Below are 16,715 nucleotides of genomic sequence, written 5' to 3' on the forward strand. Positions count from 1 at the left end.
AATTTATTTTCATTATTAGTACTTAAACTCTTTAATGTACACTCTAAAGCAGGTTTAAACTTCTGAAACACTGAGTTTATTGCCTTTTTTCATTACCGAGTCAATAGTGGATTTTTTTTTTGGCATTCATTTGATAAATACACAAACCCTGTATATTTAGTGTGATGACGGCCATAACACCAATGGGGCACAATCTTTATTTTTAAGAAATTTTCTATCGCGATATTTTTAAAGGCACCTGGCCATATTTAAAAAATTTTATACCACCCTGCGTTTTGTATGGGAAATATTAATTAATCTCATTTGCTGAAAACTTAATGAATCGCTCTGTATAATATGTAAAACAAGCTACGCGAAGGTGCCTCATAAAATGTTAAGATTTAACCACATGTCTTGTCTGATTCCCAACAAATAAATACAAAAAAAAAATTTAAACCTGTTCTAATTTTCAGAAAATGTTATTGTATTATCGCAGAATTATTTAAGTTATGTAATTATATTTTCGTCGACGTTAAGAGCAAACTCAATTATAGCGTTAAAAATATAATCTACAAACGACACACTTGTAAGAGATTAAATCATCTAATATGTAGTACCTATTGCATAATCAAAAATGTGGGCGTACCAGTGGCTACGTTTACACCTTAAGACGAACAATGGGTAGGAAATATATTGATGTACGAATAAAAGGAGTAAGATATATTTCTAATCGAGGTATAGAATATTTCAGAACCTGTATAAAATATCAAAAAACTAACCAAAACTGTAATAAAGCATTTTTATAACTTTTCTAGCATTTTAAAAAAAGATGGGTTTGTATAAGGTTGCCAGCGCAAAAATGTTTAAGTATGGAAATGTTAGCAATAAAACGTTTTTTCATTGTAAAAATGCTGTGACGGTGAAAAATTGCGAAAAAAAACGAGCACTACAAAAAAAACAAAACAAAAGTTACACCAACTAGGCGCTTGATCTGCAGAAAGATATTTCCCCGAAATCGACGATGTAAATGTAACCAATCCAATTAGTACCTAGACCTTTATAATTCATTTCAACTTTGTTGTGGCCAATGGCTACCACAATACTCTGCTCGTGACCGAAAAGAAAACACTATCACTTGTTTATTGTTCTATTTAGAACATTCCTGCCGAGCATAGCAACGAACGCGGGTGACTGTTACTTTCCTTTCGAATATATATTCATCTACGGACTTACGTAACGCAAATTGCGGATTACCACCGGGTTACAAAATAGTTGCAACGATGATCTCGACTACGCTAAAATCGATCTAGATTATTTTAATCTCCTGATCGGTAATGAAACGTGTGTCAGGTTGAATCCGTATTTAGATGAAAGATATACACAACAATAGGAAACGGTTGCGAAAACGAATGAACTTTTAATTTAAGCGAGTCCCCACAAGCAGTAGTAAAGTGCACCGTTAAACTAATAATTTCTACGTATTAATGTCAAAAGGTAAAATGTTAGCAGTTCAGACAAAAGTCAAATCCGAATACCTACATAACTTGTTAATAAATTATTTTGCATCTAATATTCCCAATAAAACTCTTACTAAATTCCTACTGGCCGGGCACCTTTTCAAATATTTCAAAAATAATAGCCTGTTGATAAAAATTCAGAGGCAAGATGCAGTGGATTATGATTTATTCTACAAATATCCACAATTATGTACACTCCAAAGTAAAATTTTCTCCACAAGTTCATATTGCACAATAATGAATGAATAAGCATTACAGACAAGGCACTACAAAGCCAACCAACATATTTTACTAGTGCGTGGTCCCCGCATTATAAAATACTATTTTTTTAAAATCAACATTTGCTTTGTATGTAACTTTCTATATCTACAAATAGAGTACGCGCATTCGACAAAATTATGAAATTATAATATTATAATAATTATTATATTGTGACAACTTTATCCTTTAAAGCTTATCGAAAGGATAATTTTTTCATGAAATGGGGGCATTTATGTAAAGCGAGCGGTGTATAGAAGTTCTTGCAACCCAAATTATAGTATGCAAACAAAAGCAGATTTTTTTTTAATAGCAATGAATTAGTTAACCAACGATCCACTCTATCGCCTATGCAAACGAACCCGAACTAACCAAAACTAACCCCAAGTCAAACACGTAACTCAGAAGACCCATTGCCATTGAATTATTTTGGTAATAAGAATAATATTATTCTCCTCTTGTCAACCGTTACGAAGACAACAATTATGACAGTATTGTTATTTTGATATCGACAATTAGCAATACATGGTGATCTATATTTATGCTCTTCCAACAAAATGATTGATAACTGAGGATCGTAGAGAAAGTCTAACCAAAAAGTTGACAAACATCTTCAGTCACTCGTTTACAAGCAATCGTTCCGCTGCGGTCTACCGGTGCCAAAACATGGTGTTTACCAAACTAGTTGCATAATATAGTGAGGCGATCTCTAACTTGACCTATTCCTAAATAGGAGTAAAATAATAGGAATAAAACAGGTATTAAACTAGGAAATAACCGTAATGCCCCAGAGCGAACAAGACAATACGATAAGGATTTATTTGATATCTTATTCAGCTGTATCAATGACCAATTTATTATTTCGAACAAATAACATAAGCCAATACCGGGAAACCCTAATAAGGACAGAAAAAATAGCATCGCTACTACGTGTTACACTTGCGGTTATGCCGAGAGACAAAAACTCACGACTTAAACAACAATTATTATCTATATGGTTTTCAGGTTGTTCCAGCGAGTGAAAAATGGTCAAACTTATCCAAAGCAGGACCCATTGTTGGTGCAGTAAAACAGATTAAGATAAAATCTTGACTGAATTGTTACTTCATGGCAAATAGTACGCCTAAACGATACGGTTAACTAAAACAGTGCCGGTTTTAGACTGTCTTTTGTATACTGTCGTTGCACAGAACGTTTTGCAATAACTATGAAAAATTTTAAAAATATTTACAGTATTTCCCCATCACAAACCAAAGTTCTACAGCGAATATTTTCTTACATATATGAAAAATTGTTATAGCAGAGAATTTCTCCTTGTTGTCGTGTTTTAACAAAAAAAATTAAATTAATTTTATTTACTCTGAGTTGCAGACGATACTTTAAGCAAGATGTCGGAGCAATTGGTTTTTCTATATATTAGTCTCATAGTGCATGTAATTATAATGTTTGTTATGGTAGAATCATTCCGAATTTTAATTCGCCAGTCTAAGTTGGACATGATGTAGATAAATACAAAATTCAAAAAATACAAAATTCCGAAACTGTCAATTGCGAATATGTACGTCACTAATTTCGTTTCTTATTTTTCAATTAGCTCTTAAAGGAAACATGAGAAATTTTTAGAACCATTTACTTACTGAGAACTACTGTTTCTTATTTGTTCTGTCCTTATCGTTATTGAAATAGATTGTGACGATACTCGCTCGCAGCGTAGACAGATCAGAATAATTTAGTTTTACAGTACTCGCAATGTGTCTAAAAGGAATGTACAAACGGCTAGTTTTACGACATTCATCGGGAAGGTGATTTTACAAAGGATAGTATGTTTATTGTATCAGATTTATGTTACGTTTAGTTGTTTTTATTGGGTAACTTATATTTACAAACATTCACCAATTCTGACTTAATGGACCATACTCTCCTATTTGCCGTAAATTTTGCTTATAGCGAAAACCCATTAAGCCAAATAACAAACCGTTCCGAAGGAATATTCCAGCACCGTCAGGTGTCTTGTTTGAACAGGGTGAAACTAGTAAATATAGATTGTCGAGGATACAAAAGCAAAGTGAGTGTGTAGTAAAATTTTTTTATTGGTTAGGTTTTAATGTTTATGTTATTATTTTTGTTCAGAAATTCTTCCATGCAATTTCATTGTTAGTAAATTTTTGATTAAAATTCCAAAAGTAGTCTTTATTTCAAAGTGGAGTGGTAAAATTGTGGGAAAAAAAAGAACTGATGCGTGTGCCTTTGTTCAATAAATCATTCAGGAAGTAGAGCCGGTTATTTTAATTTAATTGTAGTTCGTAGGTAGAACAATTCTCAAAGGAGCCACCTCACCAAGACCAAAACTGCCCTTGAGAGCGACACAAAGAGAATATATGGATACTTTGCCAGTGCGGTAGCCCTCATCTAAGCGAGACCGAGGAACCTTAAGATGTAAGAATCAAGAATCAGAAGACCAAAAATACACAATGCTGTGACCAACCACGCTCGGATGAAATTATTACACGAGGTAGGAAAAAGCTAAAAATAATCGGCAAATAATAAAGGAAATGGAAGTTGAAAATATCTCAATTCATGAAACTGATGTGATGTTAAAATGCGAAAGAAGGCGACAGATATACAAATACGCTCTAACAAAATTTGCTAACTGTGGAAGCAATAAGGTGAAGCTTTGGTTTGCGGCAATCTTAAACTGGTCCACCTTGTATCTTCCGAGTTGTGGCGCGGCTCAAGAGCATAACCTTAGCCCCCGCTGCAAATAACTTGCCGTATAAATAGAATCGGCTGATATTTATTAGTGCCATATCGGCCTGTAGCAGAACCTGCAGTCGAGTATGCGGTTTTGTGTTTTTACTAGTTCGGAAGTAGGCGGCTGATGTCTGACGATACTTTAAAACCGACATGAATCCGAAAAGAATGCGTATAGGAGCAGAAAGCATATTTACATGTGAGGAAATTAAAGTTTCTGACGCGCGCCGAAATGTGAGACACCATTAATCAAGGTGGATGTTAAAACAGTTTTGGCAATATTGGCGATTTTTCGTGACACAGTCGTTATAGTTGATTTGGAAGATATCTAGCGATAGTTTGTGCACATATCTATTGACTGACCCAACAACTAACGCAACCAGTAACATCTGTACACAAATATTAATATGCTTTAAAATTAAACATACTTAGCAAAACTCCAAACTTTGCCACTGCAGGTGTTTTTCCCACAAGGAATACATGATACCGGAATTTATGTACTTTCGCAATGAAATTTTAATTATAGTGCCAATAAAATTGTAATAAACTCACTCAGAAACCGAGCATAATATATTGCAACTGCTATAATGGCGCTGAACTATTTGTTCTTTCATACCTGGTTAGTTTATTTTAGTTCATTAATGGTCGTGGAAAACATTTTCCTGTATCTTAAATTTATTTGTTGCTGGTGCTTAATAATATCTTATATTACAGCAAATTAATGAAACATAGCACCTCCCTGATGCCAAAAATCTATGACAGTGTCCTAATCAGAAATTTTAATAAATAAAAAAAAGTTTAGTCAATTTTCAATCGAAAATTAAAAAACGTTAATTGTACAGTCGCTGACAATTAAAATTGAGTTTTTCTACTATCCGCCCTAAAATATCCAATTATTCACTGAACAAGCGTGCGGCATGTTAGTCACCGTTTGGGAGAGATCAGATGTTTTGGATAGATTTCAGCCACTGATTCTATTTTAACGTTTGCCAGTTCTGGTCGTTACGTCACACGTCAGCACATATTCTGTTTTGCAAAAACTAATGGTCTTAGAAAAATTATAATATGCAACACGTTATCTTCTTCAGTCACTCGTTTACTAAACACTTGCACCACTGGTGCCAAGACATGACTCATGGCTAAAGTTTCATGGTTCAATTTTTTGTCACAATTATTGTTTTTAAAATATTTTACGCAAATGTAGTCTAATATACTGAGGACGATCACTTAGAAAGTATGCTTAAAGCATATCAGTTCTTTCACGGATACTAATTTCGCCAAAAATCATTTTAATAATATCTGTGACAGTAATTCAACCAACAATGTTATGTAATAAAATATAAAGAACAATATATTATGAAACCGCTTTAGCCACGAGCTGCACATTTTTTCAAAATAGCAAGAGTGATGACTAATGAAAACATTCCTTCACTGCAAATTTCGTGACCAAAGTAGCGAAGTGGTTCGTGACCGTGGGTAATGCAGCATAAAGTATCACTTAGCGCACGGTTGATCAGTGTATAATTGAATAGTAGAATAGAAAATTATATAGGCTTCTTTTCAGAATAAATAATATAGGCTTCGGTATTAGAAAATTCATTGTGTTTTGTTTTGTATTATATAAGCTGAAAAAAGAAATCACCACTAACACTACAGTTTCTTTCTATTTATATTTACTTCTTAAAAAACAAAAAATTGATTGATTGATTGAAAATGATTTTTCTTTTTAAACGCCTAAAGCGCGTCTAGCATTTCATCAATCTAGGAATGAACGTAGTTAAGCAACCTTACCTATTTTAACTTATTAAGCACAGAATATCTTTGACGTACACTGCTCTCATCCGACTATTTTAAAACACTTTATTGCTCCTTAATTAGATCTACACTGGCGTATGCATCAGTAGTGTGGTCTCCACATTACAGATGTCACATTGATAGATTGGAGACTGTTCAGAGGGCATTTCTGAGATCCCTAGCATATAGAGCGGGTATAAATATCTACAATAACTTTCAATATTAATTATGTTCTGGTATGTCAGCCTTTTGGGAGAGATAGTCTGGAAATTAGAAGAACCTACTCCGATACGTTTTATAAAATTTTGAACGGTGTATATAACTGTCCGGCTCTTCTCCAATCCATTGATTTTAACATCTAACAAAGACGTCAGAGCTCCCCAATGTTTTGTATTCCATTTCATCACGCCAACTATGGCCATTTTTCTCCTTTAACTCGAACCTTGAGGTTATTTAACAGTTGCTCTCTTGATCCCTTTGCTGGCGGTCTTCGACTATTTAAGACAAAATTAAAACAGGTGGTTGATTGTAGTTGTAACTAGTGTGTTACTGTTTGTTTACTGTTTTTGTGTTTTTATATGTTTTATATGGTTATTTAAAAAGCTTGTTCTCTAAGTTATTGTTTAGTCAAGTTGCTATTTATATTATATTTATATTGTTACTTTTTCTTCGTAAATTGGCTCATCCATTGAAATAAATAAATAAATAAATAGATATTTTGTCAATAATGCAATACTTTTTATTATGAATAACCGCCCTTTTGATAGCGGCAAATTCTGATGCACCTGAAACATAGTGTCGCTCTCAATTCTTCCACCGCAGGCCATAAACTGGCCCGGACTAACCTTCGAAACCTGCTTAGGGTCATATATCCACTGCCCGCGGCGTCTGGCAGCTTCAAGAATCACCGGCGCGTGGGAGTCTGTTGGGGACCGCGCCCCAAGCACCAGGAAGCCTCCTACTGCTTCTCGTGTTTACCAGAAGGTGGCTGCACCGACCGCAAAAAGATTAATCCTTGAACAGATCACATAATTTGCAACCGTAGGAAATCGATTCGATGCTCTGAATATAAGAATGTATTTTTTTTGTATTTATATTATTTATTGAATAACTGATTTTCGCGACATTACTTTATGCAAGTTTCACCTTTAGCGAACGTGTCCGTAATTGAAATAACTTTGTAGAAATACTCAAATTCTATTTGACATAACTTTGACTTGATTTTAGAAACATAATAGAAGGTCTTCAAACTTTTTATATTCGTAACACGTGACACTTTTATTTCTTGAAAAACTCAAGTTATTTGTTCTCTATACTCTACTGGTATATTGATAATAATCTCTCAATATGATCAGATCATATCGGATCTTGGCCAAACTTGCCATTGTGTGGTATTCGATTTAAAAAGTATTTTGTCCCGTCTTAAATATCTGTCTGTTTGTTTAACAAAACAAAATATAATTACAAGAAATTAAAACCATTTCTTTGGACGTTCGCCTTTATTTTGAACTATATGCAATTATAAGCAATAAGCGTCCTAACAAATAGTTTTAGCAACTCTTTGCTTACATGCTTCAAACAAACACCAAACAAAAAGTATATGTCCCGAAAAATTTCTATAAAATTATTTTTCTCTCGTTTTAAATAAGTGACATCTTGTCAGAAACCAATTTAATAAATAATTTGTTATGTGAAAATTTGGTTTTGTGAATATTTCTTTGTCTTCCTAGATATGATGTTAATATAGACTAAACAACCAATCCACTATTTAAACCATTAAATACCAAATAACTTGAACTGACTGGATTAGCACAAGAATTTGTCAGCCTCTATCTAGAACGCTACCGAAGAACAAACAGTTCTCTCTCATAATTCACATAAATGGTAAAATTAACGACTGGTTTAAATTAAATCTACACATGTACCTTTAACTGGTGAATCTAAAAGACTAAACGTCATGTTAATTGGATTGGCCTTTAAGGGGATATATAAACACATCGACGTTTTATGGCGTTTCCCTCACAGCCCGATTATAAAATTTATTTTTGAAATAAATTGGTATCATGTACGCGATAGTACAAGTCTGCTACTATATATTTCAAAGTCGACTGCCTCCACGTGTGATTTATCAAATACTTATCACCGAGACTATAATTGGCATTTTCAGTGCGCATTATTTATATTTGTGATCTGGATTAACAAGTCGGTACACGGAACTTGATCACTTGCTTTGCGGTTGCTTCTTTTTAACCGATTATAAAACGCCGACGTAAGTAAAATATTAAAGCCAAATGAGTTGTTACTAAGCTGCAGAGTTCCACATTTACTTTTTTTTTACGTTCTTATTATTTTTCCATCGAATGTGATTTTTTTAATAAAAGGTGTTAACACAAATTCTATTTAGTAAAATTTAAATGGCGCTGTTTTATTTTAAATTAACCAAATGGAATCAACTATATTTGTTGTCTATAAAATCCGAATATTTAACAAAGGTTTTCAGTAGGAGAAATACGGCAGAAATAGTGAGACTTCGGTATGACAGATTATATATGAAACATGTTTAGAAAAATTCGAATAATTCGAAAATTCCATAACATACGGGATTTAAATTAAATTTACAATAAGAAGGTTAATAACTTGTAAATAAAAACATTGTGTATATATAACAATATAACATTTTAAAAGTATGAGTGAATCGGAACAAGTTTGGTTGATATTTCTTACAAGTTAAAAATCTTAAGACCTTTTAAACTAATGTCCTAGAGTTTGCAACAAAAGATTACTTTCTATTTCTTGAGTATATCTGTTAAATTAAAACTTTAGAAATACATTTTTCCTTTCCACTGACTGCTTTGAGGTTTATTTTGGCAATCTAGTGCGTCTCTAAAGAGACTTCGACGATAAATTAGGCGACGAACTCGGTATCCTATAGGTGTTGATTTAATAATGTGTCTACTCCCTGCTCTAAAAATTTCCAATTGTGCGCTAATTAGGCCTGCACAAAGTGTCACTTCAATACTTCAACTTCATTAAACACTGCCATTATATACCATTAATGACTTAGTAATAACTTTAATAACCTTCTTCAGACACTCGTTCCGCTCGTGCCAAACAAATTAATCGTTAAAGTGGCGTTTACCAAACTTGTTGCTTGTTCTATGACTTTTAGTTTTTTTGATACAAAGGTTTTAACACTTTCAGGTTTTAAAATCTACCGAAAATATCCGATCGCTCTTAAGACTAAAATTCTAAAATAACGAAAAAATGATTCGCGACAGTGTTTACCAAAGCTAAAGTGACACTTAATTTTTTGGAGTAGGGAGTAGCAAAAGTAAATCACATTAATTTCTGGTGCAAGATATGATAAGTTTTTATTCATGTAACATTCGTAAAAAGATTAATATTGAAAGTCGACTATTTTTTTTGGCATTTCGCTATAATTCTTGGGAAAATAAATACGTCAGATTTAAAATTCGTAATGCGCACTTAAACATATGATTAATTATCGCATAAATTTTACGATAAACATAAAAACCACCCGTAATGATACGTTTTTCATATATCAGTACAGGACGTTCGTTCAGGCAAACGGTAGTCATTTTTATGTTTTATTTCCCGTATAAAAGAGAAACATTAGCATAAATTAAACGAAGAAGATTTTTATTGGTTTTCACCCGGATCTTAAATGCACCTGTGAGGTCGCGTCACCATAATAACGTACCTATTGGATTACGGTATTTACCTGTGTGAGTCTTAAATACTGACGTCCGGTTTATTAAAATTAAGAAGTATTCTTATTTTGCAAGTATTAAATAAAAATACTGTTGATATTTATGAAGACCCAAAAATTGTACTATTTGAGAATGGTCGTTTAACATCTGTATCTTAAGACATTTTGCTATTTAAGTGTTACTTTCATGTTTTTTTTTTATTTCTCGCTACTTCTGAATAATATAGGGCACATGCGTCTATGATGCACTTTTTAGGACCGTTTGAAGGTAGTTGTCAAGAACTCTCAACGAAGCAACTGTCTTATTCCGTTGATCTGCAATTATTTTACCGTATTTTATTTTTCACTAATTTTATTTTAATAAACTGCACTAAGATCTTTTCAATTATTTTATTCTCAATAATAAAAACTTCAACAAATACAATATCTAAGTATCTATATAAGTAATCTATTCGCATTTTGGTTAACCGAGCCAGATGTAAAGTGGGTGGTCACGCAGGTGCAAATTCACGAACTTACACACATTTTAACGGCTTACACGTGTTGAGAACGATCTAATTGCCTTGTTAGACGCACTCTGTTATTAAGTTCTGATAAACACGCAACCGCGAGTTCAAATGATGTGCCGCGTAAATTTTTTATTGAATGTCGTTCAAGTGCTGTTGGCAACAAGTTTACGTTGCATATTCTATATCGAATCGAAATATTTTATTAAAAAAATAGTTATGTACATAAATATATGATGCGCCCCGAAAATCGAATAATTTAACCAGTGATTCTACATGAAAAACAAGAAATTTTTTTCTTAAGATCATTGGTCCAGAAATGCGCAGTCTTCAAAATAGAAGGTGTTAAACTTTTAAAAACTCTTACTCCGTTATCGACAAAAAAAATTATTGCATGTGCCTCGATTTAAAAATGTTAATCTAGTTAAGGATAATCACTATATCAAATATAAATATAAAATATAAATAAAATATAAAACATTTTGGTCATAATAAAGTAAAATAAATATTCAATCATATATGCCAAGTTTCAAAACACCGATGGTGCATTTGAGAATCCATTTTTCAGTGGACTTATTCCATTGATTTTTGTAATAAAATTTTATGGTGCCTTTTTTTCAGGTTTGAAAAAAGTTGAAAAAAATTTTATTGTCTAATTTTATGAAAAAAATGGCCCGCAAAATTGGCAAAAATTATATACGCCTCTTGAAAATTTCACAGTATTCAAACAAAGCATAGGTAGCCTAGATATAATATTTTGAAACCAGTATATGTAAACGGGACAAAATGGCATGAAATAATTTTTTGAAAAAAAAAAATGGACCGAACACGTCAACTGAAAAGTGGATTAAAGTTTTGAAATGCAGCATCTGTTTTATTTTAAATTGAATTTTTATTTTACTTTACTGTGTTAATCCCCTTTTGATAAAAGGGAGGAAAAAATATTATAATTTCTTTTGTTGCAGTTAATTAAAAGTATAGATTTCGCCAAAAAAATATTTTTTGATTTAGTGTGTCATTGTGCTTATCTGGGCTAGTCGTTTCTTTTGTGTCTTATCATAAATATATAATTCTGAAAGAAATAGATCTTTACCGATCACCGTTTTCGAGATATACAAAAAAACAACTTCTTAGGGACTACATTTAGAAAACCACCTTTTTTCAACCCCTTACTGGTTGAAATTTAACAATTTTTCTATGCTGTTGTCTTTTGTCTTGTTGTAACTATTTGATTCTGAAAAAATGACGCCTGTACCTATCATCGTTTTCGAGATACAAAAAGCATCTTTTTCAACCCCCCTTCAGTATCGTAATGTTGTATTGTCATGCGAACTTAATCTGCGTCTATGCAAAATTTCAAAAGAATTGGTTTATTAGATCGAGCGGAGATAGCAATGATGGTATCACTTAAAACTTAATTTTATTCATTTATATTTATTACATGTTGTAGGTACCCTGCACGACACTAGAAAATACCACTATATACCTACTACATACCTAATTTTGTACGTTGTAGGTAAAAAAAATTAAGAAAGTGTCCCATTCATAGTGTTGGTAATATGAAGATACTTAAAATACATAGTAAATCTAAGAATAAACCCGGTAAATAAACTTTAAATGGTTTTGTTGGGTTCTTTTTATTCTTCAGAAACTAGATGTCTCCTTTAAATATTCAGCCATCCCTCTCATTTTTCATCTCACCTTTAACTTTTTTTAAATGCTCCATATTATTTATGTTACTTACACATTCTCAACAATATGTTAACTCAGCAACAAATCTCAGAAAAATACGTGCAAATACTACAATAACAAAGCGCGCGCCTATATGCAGGGGAACATTCCGACCTGGATTTCAGCATCATTCAACATCTTTCCCCTTTGAGTAGTCCAGAGGTTGAAATCGACCAATAGATTTTGAGCTAGTACCGAATTGACCAATAGAATTTAAGCAGATGCCAAATCCTACCCTGCAAAGTGCTTCTGGGACGCCACTGCACTTCCGAATTCTGATTTAATTAATCCTAAATGAACCTCTTGCTTCAGCAAACAATATTACAAAATTTAATCAAAATCAAAATATCTACTAGGCCCAAAGAACATGAAAGCGCCCACGAGACTACGCCAAATAAAATTATCAGCAGGTGCCGAACACAATCACGAAACCAGACATCAAATTTTATTTGATAAAATTAAAATTCTTGCATGTAATCAATTCTTCTACCAACGAAAAATCCGAGAATCTATAGAAATCTATAAGCAACCAAACAATCTTAACCGCGGCTCAGATCTACCTTTGACCAATATGAGAATCAGTCATCCGAGATAATCTTCATTCTTTTGCTCCGCCCCCCTCAAGCAATATATAAGTGGGTACGGAGTTTCAATTACGCTCTGAAGAATCCAACAGGATGATTGGCGAAACGTGAGCAAGTTCGACTCCGTTTGCAAATAGTAGTCAATTTAAAATATAATAAAAAAAAGACTTTCTAATATCTATACACATACAATACACGACTAAAGAGTGAAAGTAACTTACACCTTTATACTTCATTTTAAAATATTTTGTACATTTTTATGCAGATAAAATTCTTGTTATCTTTTGTAGTAAAACAAAAATTGCGTCCTCAAAACTAGGTCATTTTTTTATCTGTTAATTAGGTATTAGTTCCGGTTAGTTTCGTTGTTGGCAACAATTAAAGAATTCCCTAAGTAATGAAAGAACTTTTTAATCAGAAAATGGAACGATTTAAAGGGACTTTGCATGGTCTTCATTTTCCTGCCACTCCGAATCAACCCAAATGAACTCAAAATTGTCTTTTGAATGCTCAAAGGTTTTTAAAGTTAAAATGAGCCAAATATACAGTCATTTAAAATATCCCGCACCAATTTCAGAAGCGGCAAGTGCTACAAGGTCGATTAAATTAAATCAATCCATCAATTCTTTTTTAATACAGACCAGCCACTTTTTATTTCATATTTTAATAGATAATGTAATTTTGCTATGTATCACACGGATAAGAGTTCCTACGTTCCTCTCGGGAAAATCCATCATTGGTAACTTTTCCAAAATACATTATCCGTTATCGTAAATGGTTTTGGATATATATTTTCCAAAAATGTTTGTTGAAATTTTCTTAAACCAGAATTGGTAAAACGGTTAACCAAAACTATTTCCGATAGCCTTTCGAGTTGCACATATAAAATTTAGCTCGTATTATTTTCCAAGTTAGTAAACATTAGAACATTGAAATCAAAATTTCACATTCCACAAAAAAATATTTTCTATGAAACGAAGTAAAAATTCATAAATTATGTAATAAATTAAAGGCCGCGTGTCAACAACGCTCAACAACTCAAAAGAGCTGATAATGTTTTCCCTGGCGCCTCCAATGAAAGCTCATTTAAATGTACGCCTGAGGTGGTGCGGGCATTTCGAGCATGACGTATCAACATATATTTCAATATTTAAAAGCATAATGAGCCGTTATTTAATGTTTGACTTCGTAGCCGATGGTCGAATCGCCATAATTATGATTAATACTCACATATTCCCTTACAAAGATTATCATCTAATTTGTCGGAATTATTAAATTAAAATGATTTCATCGACGTTTGAACTGTGGATACGCCGTAATTCAATGACCTAAGAGGCGATGAAATTAGTTTTTATGTGAAAGGAATAATTTATGTTGGTGTCAGCTGAATTGTTCAGAAAATTATTTAAAACTTTTGCTTGCCCGCTATATGTAATACATGTGGACAGAACTGGAGCCAAATTTTAATTCCGGCACTCTGCAAATATAAGTCTGCAATACAAAAAAATGAAAATTAAATTAGACTCTAGCCTAGAATCTAGTCCATATGCAACTTTCCCAAGATCTGAGGCTGCTGAAGTTTTAAAGAAGTTAAATAGAAGTTTAATGTTAAATCCAAATAAGTCGGCCATTATTTTCTTACGACTTTTAAAAGATTGGTAAGCTGCTTAACATTTCACTCAATAATGTTAAAATAACCGGTTTCCGAATGCAAAAACTTGGGTCTTATTTTTTATTATAAATTAAGGTTCAACACTCATGTTTCTAAAATTGTACGAAAAGGTTATTCTAAGTTAAGGAACTTATACAAAACCAAACATATTCTTAAGAGAAAGTTAAAAAAAAATCATTGTCTGAAACGTTGCTCTTGTGTCACACAAATTATTTGAATTTTGTATTTGGTCCCTGTTTGGATTTGGCCACTAACCCCAAAGTATAAAAAGTGCAAAACTCATGTATTCAGACAATGTTAGCGACAAACTGAAAGAATTACGCTGGCTTAACATCGCCGATAGATTAAAATTTCACCTAGCCCCCTTTTATATAAGACGATCAGAACAAAGTTTCCGAATTTAATTTCAGGTAAAAGTGTGTTGTGCCGGTGTTAAATGTGGCAGAATAAGGTAATAAAAATAATTTGTAATTTTATTTGAGATTTAAACATAAATACATACATAAATAAATAAATATTGTTTGGTATCTTTCCTAACAAAATCCAAAATAATTAAATTCTAAGCAAAGTACCGACTTGTTCGGCCATATTTCATTCGTACAGCTGGTCCGGATCTTTCCTTAATTCGTATCAGTTAGTCACTTTCTTATATCTATGAACAGATTTTAATCGGAATAAATGCACAAAACTATGTCTCAGACTTCATTTTCTTATGTGACTGCTAAGTCGTTAAACTGATAATACCCTAAATAAGCCTACTTACAAACTCGTCCACAGCGCCTTTTAAACAAAATTTTAAAAAGAAACTGTTTATTGAAATTTATCAAATGTAGATTAGCCTTGTCAATTTTATTGCTTTAATTATAGTTCTATTATCTTCATTTTTGTTTTTTCCTATTTCAATAGTATTACCTTATTTCCACGTTTATTGTTATTGTTAACCTATTATTATTGTTAATTCATTTATTTATGATGTTTGTTGTAAAATTTGACTTATTGTAAGTTGATTTATGGAATTTTTTTACAAGCTCAGTTATCCTTCGCCGAGTGAAAAACAAAGGAGTTTTTATTTATTTATTTATTATTTATTTACTTATACCAGTTATGAGTGCTGTAGACTATTTATTGCGTTTTAAATATATTAGTAAAAGAATTTGATATCCGGTTGGCTTTTTTGAGACTTCTAATAATTAGTTAGTTCTGGAATTGTGTTACGAAATGGTTATGTTCTTAATTAAGTAAAGTAAGTAAAGAAAACGCCTATTACAGACAGAATAATTTTTTTCTGGGATAAATTTGTAGCTACAACGATAAGATATAAAGTACTCAAATAGTCGAATCAAGGAGATAATAAATAATAAAAAGAAATTTTTTACGGGAGGTTTTGCAACCAAGCACTCAGTTGTATTTGACTTTCGAATTTTCACTCAGCTCGAATTTTTTTGGCCAGTCAAATTATCTTCAAAAGTTCAACAAAAGTTGCTATTATTTGTGTGTGTGTATAGAAAATTTTCATGTCACTTTCAGAGCTAGTCAGCATTAAAAAATCGTCTGCGAATAATATATTGTTAAGTCAACATGTTTTGTCAGACCGTCCAACGATTTTACTTGTGTCTCGCATTTTTCATATTTTCTAAGATAAGATGAATTGTATTTGGAAAAATAGAGTAGAAAAAGTGCCGATCATAAACACATTTTTGTCGGATACAGTTGAAGAGCTTTCTAAACATAATGATAAAAGAATAATTAATTTTTTTCTCACGGTAATCATGTATTTTGATTGTAGCCACCCCTAAAGAACAATCAGTTTTTGTATTCCAATTTCATTCTACCTGCCACACGTGCATAGGTTTAACTGATTCGATTAGGCTCGATACTAATGAACTTGATAAAAGTGATTTATCGTCTTCGAATTAAAACAATAGTTTATTATTCTTCGTTTTTTATTTGTTTTGATGAAACTGAAAGCTTAAAGGTTCAGAACAGCGCCTAATTGAAAAACAGACGGCGATATCAATTTTTTAAAAGAAACGTTCCAATTTTGAACGTGGTTTGCAATGGCCTTAAGTTCTATTGCTGTGTTCTTGCACCTAAATAGTTAAGATTGCGGCGATTAATGTAACAGCGAAATATGTGAAAAGCACATTCAACCTCCATTATTCCACACGAAGAGAATCGGCTAAAATAAATTAG

This window comes from Cylas formicarius, unplaced genomic scaffold, assembly GCF_029955315.1.
Source record: "Cylas formicarius isolate icCylForm1 unplaced genomic scaffold, icCylForm1.1 PGA_scaffold_1__22_contigs__length_36826433, whole genome shotgun sequence".
Lineage (NCBI taxonomy): Eukaryota > Metazoa > Arthropoda > Insecta > Coleoptera > Brentidae > Cylas > Cylas formicarius.